This window comes from Hemicordylus capensis, chromosome 4 (genome assembly GCF_027244095.1).
Source record: "Hemicordylus capensis ecotype Gifberg chromosome 4, rHemCap1.1.pri, whole genome shotgun sequence".
Lineage (NCBI taxonomy): Eukaryota > Metazoa > Chordata > Lepidosauria > Squamata > Cordylidae > Hemicordylus > Hemicordylus capensis.
The window spans coordinates 40,363,920-40,370,626 of record NC_069660.1 but is presented as its reverse complement, the minus strand read 5'-3'; the positions used below and the strand labels follow the sequence as shown (position 1 = coordinate 40,370,626).

The 6,707-nt window shown below is 43.2% G+C and overlaps 1 long non-coding RNA gene across 1 annotated transcript; it reads left to right on the top strand.

Annotated features, from left to right (window-relative positions):
* Positions 1 to 997: 997 nt before the first annotated feature.
* On the top strand, positions 998 to 4,837 carry LOC128325303 (uncharacterized). Its single transcript, XR_008307362.1, has 3 exons — positions 998 to 1,079; positions 2,888 to 3,577; positions 4,727 to 4,837. It is a non-coding gene; the product is annotated as an uncharacterized LOC128325303 (long non-coding RNA).
* The last annotated feature ends 1,870 nt before the right edge of the window (positions 4,838 to 6,707 follow it).

Sequence of the window (6,707 nt, the reverse complement as noted above, 5' to 3'; positions counted from 1 at the left end):
AGTCCCCCACTGATACTGATCTGAATTCTGTTGGATCTGAGAGAAGATCAAGAGACCAAATTTGATTAGTATATAATACATCTGAATGAACTGTGTGAATATAAGTAACTTCAGTGGAGCTACACTGAGATAGATAGTGATCACTGAATAAAATGTAAACCCAATCACACTTATGAACAATTCCCCTGTCTGCTTATCCTCTCATTTCCTGATATTTTTGCCTCCACCTTTTAGTTATCTCATTTCCCCATGGTTTATATGTTTTGGTCAACAAGATTTAATTTTCTAAGTTTTTAGCTTTATCATTTAAAAACTTATAATAGCACTTATAGGTGTGCAGCAGACAAAATAGTAATTCATATTATATGAATCAGAATCACTCTGCCATCTTAATCTTTCATAATGGTTTTTCTGCAGCTTCCAATTTTCCTTAAAGTAAAACAATTTACTTAGCAAATGGAATATCTTCTTGTCATAATAATTTAATATTAAAATGTCAATAAGATTCTGGTACACACAGCAGAGAGCATAAAGTCACAGCAACAGAGCAGAAATGAAGTAAACTTAATAAAGGGAGGCAAGGAACTATGCAGGATCAGAAGAGTCTCTGTTAAGCATGCCTTTATTAACCTAAACAGTGGCACCTTAAAGATTAACAAATGGAGTATGGCATAAGTGTTCATGAACTAAATCGCACTTTATTCTTAGCTGGGAACCACACGGATATGCATTTTATATACAGGGATAGATAGATAGATAGATAGATAGATAGATAGATAGATAGATAGATAGATAGATAGATAGATAGATACACACACACACATATATACACACATATACATATATATACCTATACCTATACCTATACCTATACCTTATACACACAGAGCAGGGTTGAAAGGCCGTGAAATGACCCAACCTCTGGTTATAGTTTTTAATTTACAGACATTCCCTTAGGTGTTAACCATCCTGAAAAAGTGGTGATTTGTAGACATACCCTAAGGTTGCTGTAATTCACAGGCTGAGGGAGAGTACAACTTGCCTGCCTGCTCCTGCATGGCCTCAGTCATTGCAAGGAGGTATCAAAATGCTTTTTAGTGTTTTTATGTTTTTATGGTCTTAATTGATTTTAACATTTTAATGTGATTTTATGGAATGTTATTGTACTAACTCTTCCTGGGATGAGTTTTATGAAAGGCGGCATATAAATTAAGCAATAAATAAATAAATAAAAGTCAGGGAGGTTTGATGATGACAACGAATATGTATCTACCACATTTCAACAAAAGTACTCAAAGAGGTACATCGAAAATAATAAATAAACAAACAAATAAATAAATAAGATGGCTCCCTGTCCCCAAAAGGCTTACAGTCTAAAAAGAAATGGAAAATAGATACCAGTACCAGTTACTGAAGGGATGCTATGCTGGGGTTGGATAGCACCAGGTGCTCTCCCCCTGCTAAATATAATAAAATCACAATTTTAAAAGGTGCCTCTTTGCTCAGTTAGCAGAGATAGGCACCTTCTCTCCCATCTGACTTTCCTTCTCTGGGTTCCCCGCACCCACTCCTATTCCAAGCACAGAGGCTTTTGACCCTCAGTTCCCTTTTGCTATCTTGCACCATCTTGTCTGCTTTTTAAATCGTTGTTGTTGTTTATTTACGATCTTAGATCAAACATGCTTTTTAAATCCCATTGTTAGCTCTGGCAAGTCTCCTGGGAGATCAAACTCCCTTCTCATGAAAGGTTAAGCTCCTGAGAAAACAGGTGATGTTCCTGTGTCTCTCAGGGTCCACCCCTTTGTAACAAAGTGCATATACAGAATTCTGGGACTGAAAAGGTTAATAGTTGTAGGAGAGGTGTCTACCACCAGGGAGCCTCTGGGAAGAAAAAAATATCTAGGCTGCATTCAGACACACATCGCACAAAACTGAAGTTAGAGGTGGCCCGGGTTCATGCAGATGCGTGACTGAATGTGTGAAACTGCCATTTAGACCCTAACTCAAACTGAGGTTTCAGTCCCAAAACTCCAGTTTGAACCCTCAGTTTGAAGTGAGGTTTGCTGCTCGGGCTTCTGGTTTATGGCTGTCTACATTATATCAGATTGCAGAACTAGAGGCAGCCTTCTTTGGCACCAGAGTTGAAGGAAAGAAGCTCCTCCCTCTCTCCGTCCTGATTGGCTGCTGCGGCTGTCCATCAATCAAGGAGGCCTGCAGCCAGCTCCCCATACTCTCTGCAGTCTCACAGACTGCAGAGAGGAGGCCAGCACTAATGTCTGAGTTCAGGCAAGTAAGCATGTGGTGGGCAGCGGGGGGTGGGGCAGAACTGAGTTATGGGTCCCAGTTAGTTATGTCTGAATGCTGCCCTATTAGGGTAGTCTGGGAGAAGCCTCAAGATGGCCATTTGGTTTCTGAAGCTCCTGATGTCTTAAGTATGTATTTCTTCAGTAGTTAAAATTATACAGAGAGAGAGAGAGAGAGAGAGAGAGAGAGAGAGAGAGAGACATCACAACACCCAGCTCCTGGTCCCTCAGCCTCCTCACTGCTGAATGAGCCCAAACGCTAATGGCTCCCTCACTGTACTCCTGTTACCGGGCCCATGTGAGCATGGCCATGCATGGCCATCAGCTGGCTGTGATGTTGGGGCTGCCCCACAGTCACCTAGGGGGTCTCCTAGAGCCAAGTTGCACTATTTGTTAAGGAGCATGTGGGCCTGCTTCGTGGCTTTATCATATGACCCACTTGGAAACAAAACAAATAGCTGTCTAGCAAAAGCATATTTCATATTGTGAATCTTTTATTCAATTTACATCATTCTTTCATTCTTTAACCTTCTGAAATTATTCAGAATTAATTATTGATTCATTATCTTTTTTTTTTTTTAAAGCAGTGCTTTGGAGTCAATAGAGGCAATGATTAATTGATGAAAGTACAATGTGGTCCCATCAGTGTGGCATTCCCACAAAAAGAATGAATTTGACTGCTGTCAGGATGAGCCTTCTTACCTACAGCTTTTGTACAAACATCTCCGTTGTATGTCAACACCAAGCAGCACTCAGAGAATACTACAAGAGACTCCAGGTTACTTTGCAACCACTGATACAAATTTGCCATCATAAACACTGAATAATACATCACACTAATCTGATTGCTATTGACTGTTAGAGTTGCATGTATGACCTTGGGTATACATTAATCAAGGGGAAGCTGTGTGTCTTTTTCCATTCCGATATCCTGTAGGGATGATGAGCAAATCAGATCCAAGCCCTTTATTTACCCCCATGTTTCTTCCAATGCCATTTGCTATCAGATAACTGGGTATTTCTATTCCCACTGGTAGTGAATAATCACAACTTGCAACTTTTTGTCTGCAAAAGGCACCATGAACCCAATCTACCAAGTGTCAGGATCTAACAGTGCATTCTAAACCTTGAAGTAATTGTTTTTTCTGAAAAACTCTGATTTGAAAAAGCTCTCAGGACACACCAAATATGTGTATTATTTACTCTCGCCATCTGATTCTATGCATGCTTACTCTAAAGCAAACTCCACGGACTGCAGCATGGCTTACTCTCAGGTGAGTGCTCATGGGATTGCAGCCAATGAAATGGAGCACTCTAGCTGTCACTCTAGGTGCATGTGCACCATAAAACGTGCACTGCATTGTGCATAATGTGCCATTTAAACAAGATGCAGCACTCTAAAGCTGCAAGAATCCTTTTCTCATCTTAGCTTCACCATTATCAGATTGTGGCCATATAGGGAATGACTAGTAATTTGAACAGAGAATATTAGACAGGAGTTGATTTAATTGCAGTCATTATTAATGCAGTGAAGGGAGACTGGAATTATTTCAAGTCAGATTCATGTATCCAACCATTGGTATTTTGCAAGTTTCTTTATATCAGCCTTGTGCTCTGAATCCCTATAATCATTTTTCTTATACTACTACTACTGATACTACTACAAATATTTATATACCACTTTTTAATGAAGAGGTTCACACATAAAAATAAATAATAACTTCACTCGCCCAAAAGGACTCACAAACTAAAAAGAAACATAAGATAGACACCAGCAGTAGCAACTGGAGGGATGCTGTGCTGGGGTTGGATAGGGCCAGTTGCTCTCCCCCTGCTAAATATAAGAGAATCACCACTTTAAAAGGTGCCTCTTTGTTCAGTTAGCATGACATGTGCCAGCTGGGGTGGTCGGTAGCATCTTAAGGGCTGAACATTGATTGTGGTTTTTGATAATGTCTACACCACTAGGGATAGAAAATAGGTGATAGCATTGCAATATTTGAGGTTTTCAGTGTGTCGTCATTCTTTTATTGTCCTGATCATGGGTCTGAAGTGGCCAAATTTGCAATGGTGTTTTAAAAGCTTTTAAAAGTTTTAAAAACCCAAAATCTATACAGGTAGACCTCAATATCCGGCGGGTGTGGGGTGGGGTGTTTCCATTCTCTGCTACTACCGCAGATACTGAAACTTCAGGTACTGAGGCATTAAGTCAATGGGATTGTGGCGATTAGGCTCCTGAAGGCTGGTGGGGAGGATCTTTGTGGGGAGCCATACCCTGCTCACCACTCTGAGACACTGCTAACGAGTGGGCTCTGTTCTCAAAACTAGGGAGGTTAATCATTATATGACTTGGGGGACCAGTTTTATAGAGAATGCTGTTCTTCTCTTTTCCTCCCTTTTAAACTTTCATTGCCACCTCTAAGCTTTTCTGGCCTAGGTTTGTGTCCTGACGACCTCTTGGAAGTATAACTGAGGGCTGCATGTGGAAAAGTATAACACACAGGACACTGAGTTCACTTGAAAAGAAAACAAAGTTAAGTGTATTTATGTACAGTAGCTTAGAGGTTTCTCCCTGCCAGAGCAGGGCTATAGAGGCATAATGGTTTCTATAACACTGTCTCAAACTTAGTCCTTTAACAGAAGGTATACCTATATGTTACTGAGGTGCCTGTGTTGGATTCAAAAAGCATTTCCTGACTCTTAGCCTTTTTACTGGAAACAACCACCCTGGCTGAAGATTCATGTATACTAGCCGACCCTGCACAGAGCATCTGTGTGCTCTTTGGGGCCAGCGGATACCTCTCCCCTCCCCTTCTGCCCCAGTCTCTGCTTCCATGCCCAGCCACCTCTCCTCCCCACTGCCACTTCTCTCCCCCACCCCCACCCCCACTTTCTTTCCCCCATCCTGGGCCTTGCCTCTGCGGCTAGGCCAGGCTGGGCCCACCACCTCTGGCCTCCACGGCTGGGCCACTGCGGCGGCAACCAATCCTCCTGGGTGCACCTCAGCCAATCAGGTGCATCCGCCACCCAGCCAATCAGCTGGGCTCTGGGACGCACATTCCAAGGCACACTCAGGAGCATTAATATAATAGATACCATACCCATCCAGCATTCATACATAAGAGTCAAGCTTGCTAACCGGAGGTGTTCACTTGTGTGTACCACTTACTACCCACCTCCCAATAGCCAACCCACTGACCCAGAGACCTGCACTAGATATCCTATCCCTAGCCATCCCTGTCTCTGGCTCCTCCAACCCCTATCTACCACTCTCTCTCCCTGAGCTAACAGTTAGCGAACAAACATCACCCTCTGCTCCATTCTAAAGCCCCTCCCTCAGGAATCCCACCTGGAGGTTTTGAAGTTCCTTGGACTTCAAAAGATGATTGACAGCGTTGGAGCTGCCGCCAACCATCACAGTCTTCAAGGCTCTGCCGCTCGCGTGGCACACGGGTCCAGCCTTGGGCCTGATCCAGAAGGGCTGTTCTTATGAGGGAAGCAGCTGTAAAACAGGAGTACACAGAAGCTTTCTCTTTTATAAATCTTTAATGCCGTGTCTATTACTCTGAGTGGATTTCAGCTTGGTAAGAATAGAATATGATCCCCCTAGAATAGCAGATTCTCAAAGCAGGTGCTACAAAGAACAGAAATAATGCATGCCGGTCAGTTCTCAGGGATTCCTCTCCTGCTCCTAGCCAATAACTGGTTTCAGGAAGAATTAAGAGCTGTTCTCTGCAACCCAAAAAGCTTTGTAAATTAAAGATGTATTGGAGTCCAGATTTTTTGTGAGAATCTCCACCATCACCCACTGCCACCGTCTTAAAATGTCTCAAAGCTAAGATCCAGCTACAGAAGAAAGAGAAAACGGCAAGAATTACTAACATTGCCTTAGGCCAGGGTTGCACAACTTTGGCCCTCCAGCTGTCATTGGACTACAGCTCCCATCATCCCTGTGGCCACTGACGCTGGGGAAGATGGGAGCCATAATACATCTGGAGGGCTGAAGTTCTAGGCTATTTTAGAACTTTTTGTCAAGTCAGTGGAGGCTAATTGTGACTCATTGCTCTTCCCTCCATACTGGCCCACCTCCTGGGTCAGCCCAATGAGGAGGCAGCCCCATCCCATCCTGCACCTCTCCCACCCCTCGCACAGCACTGACCCATCTTCTTTCCAGGCACCATACACACTCTACTTTGGGGGCAGTGCATGCTGCTGCTTGCTGTATCAGGCAGGCAGCATTCATCCATCCAGATTCACCAGCCCCTATCTCTCCCAGCTCTGGCAAAAGCATTTTCAAAATGGTGACTGCAGGCCAATCCCTGTTGCTTGCTGCCAGTGCTGCATTAACACTAGTGTCTGTCTGCCTCGCTCTTTCCCTTCCAAAGCAAGTCAGTCACTGGTGCT